Source organism: Anabrus simplex, chromosome 1 (assembly GCF_040414725.1).
Source record: "Anabrus simplex isolate iqAnaSimp1 chromosome 1, ASM4041472v1, whole genome shotgun sequence".
NCBI classification, from domain to species: domain Eukaryota; kingdom Metazoa; phylum Arthropoda; class Insecta; order Orthoptera; family Tettigoniidae; genus Anabrus; species Anabrus simplex.
In genome coordinates, this window is record NC_090265.1 from 270078268 (window position 1) to 270093974 (window position 15707).

The following is a 15707-nucleotide window of genomic DNA, read 5'->3' on the forward strand; positions in this document are numbered from 1 at the left end:
ACCTCAACGCTGACCACTCAGCAAAGGAGTGGTTCAGTTTTTATAATAAGTATATCTACATCTCATAAACGTAACATGTTACAGACGTGAAAATTGGTATTTGTCGTCTCCTTTAAAAATAAAGACGTACTTTTTGTTTTTGGAAAATCAACTTAAGCTGGAGATCAAAAATAAGCGAAGAAAGAGTTGAATTCTGTTTATGAGGATACTTATATATCAAAAACGGTTACAGACTTGAAAATTGGTATTTGGAATCTCCTTTAGGAATAAATAATTTTTTCGGCATAAAAGAGGACTGTTTCTCACACATAGAGTTCCATGCCTCGTGTTCCAGAGTTAGATCTGCCAGTTCTTAGCTCCAAAAGGCAATGCCACAAACGTGGCTTACAAAGAGGTTCTGTGGTAAATGAAATGCAATTTTTCGGTGAGTTTTGATACTTTAGGGATTTACAAATAATGTCTTAGTGCAGTACCGAGGAACAAGTAATTTTTATCAAATTACGAAATCCTCGCGAGCGAAGCCGTGCGTAACAGCTAATAATAATAATAATAATAATAATAATAATAATAATAATAATAATAATAATAATAATAATAATAATAATAATAATACCCTGGCGTCGGCACTTTGCATGGAATCAGCCCATTTTTCGGCCGAATTTCTTCCCTAACGCCAATCCTACTTGGAGGAATGTATTCATTATTGTATGCTTCAGTAGGCGTAGTGGTGGGTAATGCGATGTGGTATCATGTACTGTAAATGAAGATGTGGATTAAAACGAACACGAGTGTCCAGACCCCGAGCTATAAGAATGTACCAGACGCGACTAAAATCCCCAGTCCTGTCAGGAATCGAACCCGGGGTCCCCTGACGCTCACCATTCAGCCAGGAAGCCGGACAAATGGATAGGACTATTCACTCCCATTATTTGGCTATAGGTCAATAAAAATCCTAAGCGGAACTCCCCAAATGAATCTAATTAGATAGAAGAAAGGGCCAACTGACCCTAATCATGCCAGAAAAAAATCTAATCTATAGATGATTTATTAACTAGATCCGCTATCTTCTGTTAAAGCCGAAGTATCCCGAATATTAGAAGACCTTCGAAGCTGCATGCAGATAGTCCCTAATCCACTTGAGTGCGGGTTGGTGACTGAAAATTCCCGCGGAGATTCCAAAAAGGGAGAGTTTTCATAAATTATGAAATTCCGAAAGGAGTATTTTCCTATTACCGTGAAGAGTTCATAAAATAAAGCAAAGTCATCTCTGTACAGGCCATGAAGGCCCATCGAGGGGTGAAAGGTAAAGGCTTCCACTATCCGTAAGCTCGGCACTTGGGGTAGAGTGGTTATCTCTACGCCCGGCCGCCTTTTCCGCCAGGAAATAACCTGATACTAATTTTTGGTGTAGGCCGAGTGAACCTCAGGACCATATGCAATAACTTAAATTCGCTAGCGGACGGGAGAAGGGTTCCAGAAAATCTCATTGGAAGATAGCGACCTTAGGTAAGTTACATATTACAGACATCTTAAGCGTCTGAGGATTTTCAGCTCTCAACGTTGTACCTGTATTCTTTCACAGAGTATTCATTTGGTCGCCCGCACTTCCATCGACTCCAGAAAATAGCAGATCACAAGACAGTGACATAAGTAAGCAGTGATTCAGTTCCGTGCCTTTAATCTTGAAATAAAATAGTTTTTATGACGCGTAGCCTCCGCAGAGGCCTTCTCTAGGTCTTTCGAGCTGACGCCGTATAAGTGACCTGCGTATCTGGGAGGATAGGGCCCTAACAATGTTGAATTCTAATGCTGAAAACGGCACACAAACCCAGCCCCCGAGCTATTGGAATTAACCAATGAAGGTTAAAATCCTCGACTGGGCCGGGAACCAAACCCGGGACCCACTGGACCAAAGGCCAGCACGCTAACCATTTAGCTATGTAGTCGAGCATCTTCAAATACTTTCAATAAATTATTATTATTATTATTATTATTATTATTATTATTATTATTATTATTATTATTATTATTATGTCCGGCTCCATGGCTAAATGGTCAGCGTGCTGGTCTTTGGTCACGGGGGTCCCGGGTTCGATTCCCGGCAGGGTCGGGAATTTTAATAATTATTGGTTAATTTCCCTGGCACGGGGGCTGGGTGTATGTATTGTCATCATTTCATCCTTATCACGACGCGCAGGTCGCCTACGGGAGTCAAATGAAAAGACCTGCACCTGGCGAGCCGAACCCATCCTGGGATCTCCCGACACTAAGAGCCATACGCCATTCCATTTTCATTATTATTATTATTATTATTATTATTATTAGCTACGTTCTATAACAAATTTTACGACTTTCAGAGACGCCCGCAAATTTTGCCTCTTTGCTTGGTGGTAAATCTACCTACAATAAGCGGGAATATTTAAAAATTACCGGACTGAGCTGGATCGAATCCGTCATTATTGCCTCGGAAAGCCAGCGTTCTACCTTCCGAGTTTCTTAGTTAAGGTGGGATAGTCATGTCCTTGAAAGCCATAAACACTACCTCTACATCACTTACCGTCAACCATCTTCAGTCAATATATTAGGAAAAAAATTATCCCCCAGACTATCTACTGAATAATTCGACTAGTTCTAATCTGAATGAAGTAACTTGTCAACAGCTGGTTTCAGCATAGATTATACTGCACATTGTATTGGCCGGTTAATTTGTATGTGAACAAGTTCTCCTATGATTTATCATATAATTGACTACCTTCACTCTAAAATATCGTCTAGATACAGAACGCATATTATGCATAGTAGGCCTACATGGCAATACAGCTCAATAAACCAGCTTTCTCTTAATGTAATTAGGGATTTTTAAATAGATTTATGACCCGCCCCGCGCGTCTGCCTCTTTCCGAGAGGCCTGAGGTTCGATTCCTGGCCTAGTCATGAATTTCTTCGTCGATCTAAGGACTGATTTGAGGTCCACTCAGCCTACGTGAGAACAACTGAGGAGCTATCTGATGGCCTCGGTCCAGGAAAACCAAGAATAATGGCCAAGACCATCCGTCGAGTTGACCACGCGTCACTTCATAATCTGCAGGCCTACGTGTTGAACACTTAGCAGGCCAAAGCCCAACAGACTGTAGCGCCATGGCGTTTGGTTTGGTTTGGTTTGGTTTGGTTTGGTTTGGTTTGGTTTGGTTTGGTTTGGTTTGGTTTGGTCTGATAATATTAATTTTTAGCTCATTCACCCTAAATTACATGTCCGGCTACATGGATGAATAGTTAGTGTGCTGGCGCTTGGTCCAAAGGGTACCGGCTAATTCCGACGGCTCGGGGGCTGGTTGTGTGTCGTCTTCAGCATTAGAATTCGTCATAAGTAGAGTCCCATCCTCACAGATGCTCAGGTCGCTTATAAGCGTCAACTTGAAAAATCTGCATCAGGCCTTACCAGAGGCCACAAGCCATTATTATTCATTATATACCCAGCGGCAATTTTCGAATCCAAGGACTATCAACACGCAAGTAATTCGTTGTTGGTAGAGTGCGATAATACGAAGATAGTGCGTATGTCAGGAACTTCTTGTACGGTCAAAACCCTACACTATTTAGCCTGCCAACTTGTGCCATTATACATTTATAGGATTTACTGACTCCAGCATGTATATCCTGACGAAATGTTATTTTACATGGGGATAATGCATACATCACGAGGCAGGCTGGCAATAGGCACGGGTGAAGATGAGCTCGCCAGCAGATGTCGCCTGGGTGACGTCACAAACAAAAACAGTGCAGCATCGCACCGCGCCGAGCCAGCCGAGCCACCAGGAACAACTGGAGACGGCCTAAAATAAACGCAACCTAATCCCTGGCAAGCGGGGGGCGAAGAGAGGGAGGCTGGGATCTTACCTCCCACGACACAATCTCATGCTTTGTTGCGTTTCCTCTCCAAACTTGAAGATCGCATTTCGTAAAATATAGTTTATGTTTGGCGAAGTCGTAAAATTTGCCAATATAGAGACATTAATTCAGACAACATCGTGCGTAACAGTGACACAAAAACACGTGACCTGTAAAAAACTAACGTTCTTTTTAAACATTATTAACGGCTCGAAAAATATTTGTATTCAGCCAATGTTTATGGATATTAACTGACGGTAGATAAAGCAGGGTTTCTGCACACGCCTAAATTAAGTGTAACTTCTTTGGTCCATTCTGGCTCATATAACTCAATAATCCTCGTACTTCGAATTAGAATATTTTGATTTCCTCCACCAAGTTCATTAAGCCCAACTTTATGATGGTTTAATGCCACTTTTATGGACTTCTTCATAGCTCACAGCAGGCGGAACGGTATCCAGATTACAGGCTCCATAATCAAGTATGGTGAATTTGAGAAGTTATGGGACACGTGGTCAGGATCGTGCTAGAGGAATTAGGGATTTCGGTGGGTCCTACTTCTCTTCTCGCTGTTTCACTGTAAATAAATCGGCTGTCATAAGTAGCCTAGGAAAATGAGTGAGGTAGTTTTCCGTTACTTTCCTCGCCAGGCCAGAAGGTGCTGTTACACATCTGTTTTCCAAGCCCACTAATGAAATGGCATATGGCTTTTAGTGCCGGGGGGTGTCTGAGGACAAGTTCGGCTCGCCAAATGCAGGTCTTTTGATTTGACACCCGTAGCCGACCTGCGCGTCGTGATGAGGATGAAATGATGAAGACGACAAATACACCCAGCCCCCGTGCCAACGACATTAACCAATCATGGACCCCTGTGACCAAAGGCCAGCACGCTAACCATTTAGCCATGGAGCCGGACCCAAGTCCACTGAAGTGTATACACCAACTGACATGAACAGCACTTTCATACCATTCATCAAAGAGTTGATAATTTTGCAGTTACCGGGAGAGTTTGCCATGCTGTTAGGAGCGCGCAGCTGCGAGCTTGCATCCGGAAGATAGTGGGTTCCAATCCCACTGTCGGCAGCCCTGAATATGGTTTTACGTGGTTTCCCCATTTTCACACCAGGAAAATGCTGGGGCTGTACCTTAATTAAGGCCACGGCCGCTTCCTTCCCATTCCTAGGCCTTTCCTATCTTATCGTCGCCATAAGACCTATCTGTGTCGGTGCGACGTAAAACAAAATAGCAAAAAAAATGTTGCAGTTGGGAACATAATAACTCATCATCAGCACTAAAATCTACACTAAAATCACCTAGTTACCACTTATATCCAGATTACCTTCAAATTTATAGTTACTACAAAATAATCGAATTTTCAGATAGGTGTAAAACATATTTGGTGATTTGAAACAATTCAACGAATACTAAAGATCAAACATAATTTTCATAAACCCATCAACAACACACAATAATATTACATGATACAGAACTATCATCTAGATTCTAGGTCTACATATCGTCGCCTAAGAAGCAATACCCCTCGTAGCTCACAATTGCTCTTCCTGTTCATTATTTTCCTTAAGACTGGTCTCGCCTCCCAGCCTCCGTATGGATATGCAGTCCATTAGAACAATTTCTGATATCCAAGATGATCAGTCACAATGCTTCGTTGTTCACACGCTCAGCTGTACAGAGCACCTTCAAATACCATCGGACTGAGTTCATAAGATCTACCGTCTGAGAGTCTAAAGAAGAATTAAGTAGTATTTCTAATTGATCAGCAGTAATGCTAGTTTGAAACATGTGTTGAATAACATTTGACATGGAAGCTATGCTAATCCCAAGCTAAAGTTACTTGGTTTATTAGAAGAAGAGGAAGAAGAACGCTGTCTCTGACTCGCCATAAAGGACCATGTAGGAGTGGAAGGTAAAGACATTCGAATTATTTATTTTCCTCAGTGCCAGATTCTTAACTTAAATGCACAGTGGCACGAGTCTGGCTGAACCAAGCCTGGGGGTGGGGGGATGCCTTGCTTTTGACGAGAGAAGCTACAAGGCAGCTGGACGGTCCACCTCAGCAAGCTGGAATAAGCCTGCTATGGGAGTTCGTAGCGTTTCGTCCGAGTTGCAGTTTGCTCGGAAGCGAAATTCGCGGAAAAATGTTACAGTTCGTCCGCGACGGTTTTACGGACCAGTAAACAGGATAATGAGTTGCGTTTCGTCCGAGCCTGGGGCAATCCAACTGGACCGAAAGCAACGGAACGCAGGTACCTGAGTCAAGCCGTTGATCAAGCGCCATTGATAATAAGTTCAGAATTATTTTCCTTTTTTACAGGTTGCCTTGCGTCTCACCGATACAGATAGGTCTTATGGCGACGATGGGATAGGAAAGGTCTAGAAGCGGTAAGGAAGCGGCCGTGGCCTTAATTATGGTACAGCCCCAGCATTTGCCTGGTGTGAAAATGGGAAACCACGGAAAACCATCTTCAGGGCTACCGACAGTGGGATTCGAACCACTATCTCGCGGATGCACTTATGACCCCTTGTCGTGTATTCCAAGCGGTTGCTTGGTCGAGGCGATAAAAGCGTGCTCTGTTCACCCGGAAGAACATGAGTTCGATTGCCCGTTGGGAAGTCGAAAAAGCAAGATTTGCACTTCCAGAGGTTCACATGACCATGAGGTTGACTCAGCCTACACCAAAAATGAGTACCAGTTTAATTCTTAGAGGGCAAAGGCGTTTGAGTGTAGAGCTAACCACTCCACCTCAAGTAACGATGTTACGGATAGTAGAAGCCTTTACCTTCCACGCCTCGCAGGGCCTTCATATTTTGTTTTGTCGTGTATGTGGAGTGCAAGGCTACATGGCAGGCCAACATCTGTTTTCTTAGAGGTGCCAATTATAGAGGGCACGCAGCCCTGGCTGGCGCTAACAATGGGCCTTATCACACTGTAGACCTAAGCAATAAACAATAGACTTTAAAGCTTCATTAAACACTTTTAGGATGGTAGTCCTCGAACGAAACGCTAATCGGTCAGATAGCAAGCCGAACCCTACGCTGCCTGCTCCTGGAATTCGGACGAAACGCTACGCTGTGGCGCCTACCGGAAGGAAACAAGGTCACGGGTGGACGTCGTTGAGGGTTCTCACCCTTTCTACGGAGCAGCACTTCATAATCCCCTCGCTTAGTGCAGGATACTACAACTACATAATCATCCAAATGACTTACTAATTACACATAAATCTGCTCATCTTTTTCTTCTATTTACCGGTATCTCCGTTGTTTGCCTTACCTGTTTCGAATAGACTATTGGCTATTATTGGCCGGCCCCGTGGAGTAGGGGTAGCGTGCCTGCCTCTTACCCGGAGGCCCCGGGTTCGATTCCCGGCCAGGTCAGGGATTTTTACCTGGACCTGCGGGCTGGTTCGAGGTCCACTCAGCCTACGTGATTAGAATTGAGGAGCTATCTGACGGTGAGATGGCGGCCCCGGTCTAGAAAGCCAAGAATAACGGCCGAGAGAATTCGTTGAGCTGACCACACGACACCTCGTAATCTGCAGGCCTTCGGGCTGAGCAGCGGTCGCTTGGTAGGCCAAGGCCCTTCAAGGGCTGTAGTGCCATGGGGTTTGGTTTGGTTTATTGGCTACTATTATGGCCACAGTATCTTTAGTACGTCGAGCGTAATTTTGAATAACCGAGCTCGATAGCTGCTGTCGCTTAAGAGCGGCCAGTATCCAGTAATCGGGAGATAGTGGGTTCGAACCCCACTGTCGGCAGCCCTGAAGATGGTTTTCCGTGGTTTCCCATTTTCACACCAGGCAAATGCCGGCGCTGTACCTTAATTAAGGCCACGGCCGCTTCCTTCCAATTCCCAGGCCTTTCCTCTCCCATCGTCGCCATAAGACCTATCTGTGTCTGTGCGACGTAAAGAAAAAAAATGAATAACTGAGCAGAGTTCAAATTATACCATCCTCCCAATTTCACCAACCAGGGAATTCTTCTTCTGTGGGGGTGTTCTTCTACTTCCTAGTCTTCCTTGTATTGTGACTTGCAGAAGCCGTAGACCTATTGTCACTCGTTCCTCACAACATATCCAATTGTTAAGGATTCTTTTTGACAAGGATTATCATTTGAGATGACAGTTGATTCTTTGAAGAACCTCCTCATCTGTGACAGTCGATTCACGAAAACCTCAAGTTTAGCCTATCACGCATGTTGTATTTGTCGCTAGATTAAAATATTACCTGGTATAGCTCCAACTTTTCATTCCAGTTCGTTCCTTTGTTACCAATTTGAAATTGTGGTCTGTCGCTAAACTGATGTGGAATTTCACTAGTTTGTTTCTAACTGATAGTAGTTCCTAGATTATGGTGAATAATATAGGTATAACAACTAAAAGTAAATACTCAACATAATTATACTGTCGGTATTCTCAAATTTTGTGCTTACTAAGGCACACAGTTGTCAGAAGAATGACGATCATGGATACAGGATGACTCACGATTCATTACTTTCTCTAATGACTGACAAAAGGAGGTGGTATACATCACATTCTTCACATTTGCAGGAACTTGAAATTTTCTTGTTTAGGACATTTCCTTCTTGGCTTCTTGAGAAAAACTGAAATAAATGTAAGGAATAAGCTTTCCTCAAATATTTTTGCTTCAGCTTCCTGACCCTAAATAATAATAATAGTGAAAATCCACAGCCTGTTTCCAGTCATTCGACTGGGTAAGGAATGGAATGAATGAAGCCCCCATCTAGCGGCGAGGATGGGAATTGTGCCGGCTGCCGAAGCCTGCCGCACTCCCCTGGGGCTATGATTAATGAATGACAGATGAAATGATACTGGAAAGTGTTGCTGGAATGAAATATGACAGGGAAAACGGGAGTACCCGGAGAAAAACCTGTCCTGCCTCCGCTTTGTCCAGCACAAATCGCACATTGAGCGAACGGGATTTGAAACACGGAACCCAGTGGTGAGAGGCCGGCGCGCTGCCGCCTGAGCCATGGAGTGAGCCGTAAATAATAATAATAATAATAATAATAATAATAATAATAATAATAATAATAATAATAATAATAATAATAATAATAATAATAATAATAATAAAAAGGATATCGAGCGAGTACGACGTGCGGTTAGGAGCGCACAGCAGTGAACTTGCACTCGTTGCACTCGGGAGATAGTGGGTTCCAACCTCACTGTCGGCAGCCCTGAAAATAATTTTCCGTAGTTTCCCATTTTCACACCAGGCAAATGCCGGGGCTGTACCTTAATTGAGGTCATAGTTGCTTACTTCCTACTCCTAACCCTTTCCTGTCCCATCGTCGCCATAAAACCTGTCTTTGTTGGTGCGACGTAAAGCCAATTGTGATAACAATAATAATAATAATCGCATGAAATTAGTTACCGTGTGCAGGCATTATGATCTGACCCCATTTAGGCTGCCAATTAGTGACCTATAAGCAATAACGTATAGAAGGGAAGAAAATGGAAAACTCTGAACAGTGGTGTTACAGAAGATCGTCGAAAGTATTATTATCAAAAGCGAAGGTTGGTGAGAGAAGAACGATTTGGCAAAATGTACTAATTAATCGTTAAATAATAGATAATGGCGTCTTTCATTGTGACAGATACATGAATTGTGCCAAACATTTCATTAAAATGAAAATGCATTTTGTTTGGAAGCAGGACCCTTATCTTGTCTCCATTTAGGAGACTACTTTTAATCAAATTCATTTTTCTGCTTGCGGGAGAAAATTCAGATTTTGATCGAGTTAAAGTCGAATGAATAATAAATTAGAACGCATTGCTGATGTTCTGTTAAAGAAACGCTATACAATGCATGCAAGTGACGCAAGTTTCCCAGGTATACAATATGTCATTACCATTCTCTTTTGTATGCTACTGTGGTCTCTTCCTTCGGCCCTTGCAAAGTGCCGCCTGTCTAGCAAATCATCCTTGTAGGAACAATCGATATTCGAAATTTAAGACGACACCTGTTCTTATGACGGCCATTCATTCCCGTCTACCTTCTAAGTACCGCCCATGCGGCGTGAATATTTTCGAGTCAATTACTGTGAATATCACGTTCAGGTGCTCAAATATTTGGCGCGTACTTCATCTTTATGTATCCTCTGTGAGGGAATGTAAGGGATCATGAACCATCACATCCATATGCTACGTCGCGTATTTGTCATCTCGAAAAGGAAAAAAAAAAGCACATACAGAGTAGAAGAGAGGTATTTGTATTAAATAGAGAACGTCAGCAACAACATGAGGTGTCTATAGAAATCTAATCATACACATATTAAGTGATAATTCCTTCAACGAATGGTACAACAGTTAGTCTGCTCCAGGGCGAGTTCGCCCTGTCTGCTCTAAATCTGCTTGTCTCATTTATGCCTTAGTTTACCCTCAGTGTTATCTCCCACAATTATTCCAACAACAACTGACTGAACAAGTACAGGGTGACACATATATGTCCTATCAATCCATCATTTCTTCTGGTCACATTTCTCCAAAATATTTTGCTCTCACCAATTCGATTTAATATATCTTTATTTGTGATATATTCTACCCATTTCACACTCAGCATTCTTCTGTAACATCACATTTCAAAAGCTGATTCTTTGCCATTGATGCTTTCACGGCCCGTACTTATAGACATGATACTGCATAGGCTTTTGGGCTTCTGCCGTGTCAAGAAAATAAGGTGAAATTCTTTACGTTTCGCAGAGAACTTTGCTCTGCGTCGTCAGAAGAAAATCTCGACTGTCCACGAGAAAGGCTTCTTAAACAATGACTTTGAAATGTAGACGTTATAATAGAAGTGGAAATGGTACGTTCATTTGTCACCAGATGGCCCCCCGGACTTGGCACAGCGCGAAGCGGAAGCTGACCGAACCATCAGAATCAGTCTAAGAGGGTCACATAATAATGTGTACGGAAGATATGACATTGACAGGTGTACGACATTGACATAAGCCTGGAATGAACCATCTGGAGATGAGGAACGTATGAATTTGGAAAACACCGAGATGAAATAACTATAGTGAAGGGACATGGAAGGGAACCACCTACGTAAATCCTTAATGGCTGACAACCAGGTATTACTTAATTGATAGCCAATAATACATGTATTCCATAAGTAAGGTGTTCCTTGCTTGGACTAGTCTGCATTCAATCCGTGACACCAGCATTAAGTGGGAAAGAGTGTTTGGCTCTATGCCCAGTCACCTTTACCTCTAAGAATTAGCTTGATCAAACTTGATCGTTTCTGGTGTAGGATGAGGGAATTGCTCATCTGTCTGTTCGGAAGTGGACATTTCATTTCAATTTTTTTTTTTTTTTTTTGGTGGGGGATCGATTCTGCGTTCTTCCAGACGAACTGAGCACACTTTACAGCCCTGGCTAGACAGATGTATGTCTATAACCCATAAAACATTCTCCAGCTCAGCCAGGTAGCATATTTCTGGAGTTGCTGGAGACGCTCTGTCTTTTGGGTTTTGACTACCCGAAAGTGGAAGCCACGTGATTTTTCAGGTAAACTTTCCACCCAAGAACCCCCAGGATTTAAAGCTCGTGCCGTTTGGATGAAAAGCTAGCTAGCCAGGTCACTGCGTTTATCACATCCTGGAGAGGATAGTGATAGTCGAATGGCATAATTACTGGTTTCTTACCAAGGTGGCCACCAATGCCAATGCATGTGGGATTTTTGAAATGAAAATTCAAGTCCCTGTAGTTCGTATTCCACGTCAAACGGGTGGTCCCGTGGCTATCATCACAATGACAATAGTGACGTAAAACTACCAGTCTGATTTAACCATATCCTGTCACTCTCTAAATGGTGTAGGTCTACCATTTACGAAGAATTTATAAAGGTAAACCATCAACATCCCTCCCTAACAGGCCATATATAATAATAATAATAATAATAATAATAATAATAATAATAATAATAATAATAATAATAATAATAATAGCTTTATGTTCCATTAACTACTATGGTTTTCCGAAACACCGAGGTGCCGAAATTTAGTCCCGAAGGAGTTCTTTCACGTGCCAATAAATCTACCGACACGAGGCTGACATATTTGTGCACCTTCAAATATCACCGGACTGAGCCACGATCGAACCTGCCAAGGTGGGGTCAGAAGGCCAGCGCCTCAACCGTCTGACCCACTGAGCCCGGCAGGGTAGATAGGAAGAGAGAGACAAAGAAGAGGGGAGGGAGCGATCGTGGCTTTAAGTTAGGTACCATTCCGACATTTGCCTGAAGGTGAAGTGGGAAACCACGAAAACCACTTCGAGGATGGCTGAAGAGGGAATTGAAGAATCGAACCCCCTCTACTCAGTTGACCTCCCGAGGCTGAGTGGACCCCGTTCCAGTCCTCTTACCACTTTTCAAATTTCGTGGGAGAGTCGCGAATCGAACCCGGGCCTCCGGGTGGCAGCTAATCGCACTATCCACTACACCACAAAGGCGCACTTTAATATTAATCGAGTGGAAATAAGGTTTTTAGATTGAATTAAAGTCATGGATCGAGAACAGCGGAAAAGGGGAGTGACTTCCTTCTCTTCTTTCACGAGTAAACCTGAAATTACGGAGTCAATTATAAAAAGACGATCAGATGTATTGCTACCAAACTTTACTACCACATTCCTGCAAACATTTATATGTAAATGTTTTACTAAAATTTCTCACCGATTCCTTACATTTTAAGGAGGTGAACGACACGGTATCTCCGAGAATCAAGCGACTGAGTGAGTTGGCTACGCTGTTTCGGTCACGTCGCTCTGAGCTTGCATTTGGGAGGTAGTGGGTTCAAATCCCACTGCCGGTAGCCCTGAAGATGCTTTTCCGTAGTTTCCAATTTTTACATAAGGCAAATGCTGGGGATGAACATTAATTTAGGTCACTGACGCTTCCTTTCAGTCCTTGAGCTGTCCTATCACATCGACGCCATAACACCTGTCTGTGTCGGTGCGACGTGAAACAAACAAAAGGAAAAACAAAAGAGAGAATAAAACACTCCGCACCGTTGACGTCGGAAGATGTTCGGCTCTAAGATCACGGAATACTCTGGAAAGCGAAGTGAAAGTTATATTATACAACGAATTTTATTTGTTTTAAAATCTGTGTATCACTTAACGTAGCAATGCAGAGGTTGCAGCTATGATAACTAATAAACAAATAAACAATTATCTGTAAGAATTTGTAACGAAGTTATAGATTTCAACACTGTCGTACAATGCCAAGAGGTGGACGCTCAGACACTGTACAGGGACTGGCTGAACAAGATGTTATACCAAAGTCAAATTTAATCGGATTACATCAACTATTACTCTGCATAAAAAAGAAACAAGTTTTCTAAAGCAAATATACAGACAGGTTTAGGCTAGTGCGTATGGCAATGAGCTTCTTTTGTTTTTGGTGGAACCAAGTGGAATTGTTTGACATCATACTCTAGAAAAACACATCAACTATCTATTTAAATTATGGCTCTCGGTCTTATCATTCATTCAGCCTATATTTGCATGTCCATATACTTGTTGTTAGCTGGTCAGATCAGGGATTTTTACCTGTAACTGAGGGCTGGTTCGAGGTTCACTCAGCCCGTGTGATTGCAACTGACCAGCTTTCGGACAATGAGATAGCGGTCCCGATCCAGAAAGTCAAGAATAACGGCCGAGAGGATTCGTCGTGCTGACCACAGAGCACCTCGTAATCTGCAGGCCTTCGGATTGAGCCAACTCGCTTGGTGGTAGAGTGATTAAATGAGCGAAGAAATACAGTGAATATAATTGTCTCACTGAAATGAAATGGCGTATGGTTTTTAGTGCCGGGAGTGTCCGAGGACATGTTCGGCTCGCCAGGTGCAGGTCTTTTGATTTGACTCCCGTAGGCGACCTGCGTGTCGTGATGAGGATGAAATGATAATGAAGATGACACACACACTCAGCCCCCGTGCCAGAGAAATTAACCAATTAAGGTTAAAATTCCGACCCTGCCGGGAATCGAACCCGGGACTCCTGTGACCAAAGGCCAGCACGCTAACCATGTAGCCATGGACTGTGCATCCGCAAATAAATCAGAGATGGTACTTCACCTAAAGGAAATGAAAAACAATTCGTGCAGCAAAGGGTTAACGTTATTGGTTTTACATCCAACTTGCTTCGGAGATTTTGTCCCGCACGAATACTGTTGTGTGCCAATAAATCTAGTATTTATGCAACTTTAAACACCTCCAGACTGAGCTTCTGTACTGGTTTTCCTTTCACTGACTTTTACCGCTGTGGTGTAATAATGTTATCCTATGAAAATCTTAGCATTCTGGAGGTCAAGATTAATTTCTGCTATGATATGTGCAACAGGCGTCGGGATTACGGCCCGTAACGTATTCTTATCGGGATTCGAAGTAACTGCAATAAAGTTACTAGTATTACATCCCGCTAACTACTTTTATGATTTAAGGAGAACGCCGAAGTGCCAGAATTCATTTATGCGCCTGTAAGTCTACCGATGCGATGCTGGCGTATGTGAGAACCTTCAAATACCATCGCAGTAACTCCGGCGAGGAGAATAAGTATTAGGGAAAACCTGAGAAAGTTATTTTATAGTTCACGTCATCCTTGGTAATTCATACTGAAGCCTGGGACATTTTAAATAATTAATCTCTGCCGGGCTGAGTGGCTCAGACGGTTGAGGCACTGGCCTTCTGACCCCAATTTGGCAGCTTCGATCCTGGCTCAATCCGGTGGTATTTGAAGGTGCTCAAATACGTCGGCCTCGTGTCGGTAGATTTACTGGCACGTAAAAGAACTCCTGCGGGACTAAATTCCAACATCTCGGCGTCTCCAAAAGCCGTAAAAGTAGTTAGTGGGATGTAATGTCAATAACATTGTTATCATGAATAAGTAAACCTTTGTATATACCTTTGCTGGTGGGAGAGTTTACAGTGAACTATGTCTGTTGGTATGGCGTAGAACAAATGTGTGTGTGTTTTTCTTTAACCTACTCAGTGTCATCCTTGCTTTGACAGAAATACGAGGTACTAGGTGTGTAAATAAAGTACGAGACTTGTATTATTCCAGTAATATTGCAGTTCCGCATTGCCCCCTTCAAAGTAACTGAGTTGGGAAGCCACACAGTTCTGGAGATGGTTTATCCACTCCTGTCCTCATAGCAGTGCTGGGACTCGGACACGGGAATAGCCTTCTGCTGGTTGGTTACAGCTGTTTAAATGTTGGTCAGCGCCCCAAAACGACGTCCCTTGACGTGGCTTTTTTACAATCTCGGGAAGTGGAAATAGTCACATGGACACAAGTCGGACAATAAGGAGAGTGAGCATCCACATGAATGTTCTTTCTGGCCAAAAACTGGTTTACTGAAAGTGGAGCACTGCCGTGATGCAACACCCAGTGCGTTTTGATATTTGGTCTCACACGCATGCCTCTTTTCCGAAGTCTTTCATGAACATTTATGTAAATATTTTGTTTAACCCCTTGGCTTGGAGGTACAAACGTTTACTGAATGATTCTCTGGCTATAAAAAAATCAGCATGATTTTGATCTTTGACCTCCCCATTCTTACTTTTTTGGCCTTGGAGAGTATGGATTTTGCCATCTCATGCTCTGGCGCTTGGTTTTCGGGTCGTACTCAAACACCCAAATCTAGTCAGCGGTAATGGGGATCATTTTCAATCGATTCCAAATCGACAATGCACCTATCTCTCCTCATGTCGTTTTGTTCCTGCGTCAGATTTCTCGGAACCACTTTTGTGCAGATATTTCTCATCCCCAATTCATTGGT

The 15707-nt window shown here is 42.9% G+C and overlaps 1 protein-coding gene across 1 annotated transcript in view; it reads right to left on the bottom strand.

The window, feature by feature from the left end:
- Positions 1-15707, bottom strand: part of LOC136864849 (homeobox protein six1a) — a 384817-nt gene that overhangs the window by 213599 nt on the left and 155511 nt on the right. The window lies entirely within an intron of this gene.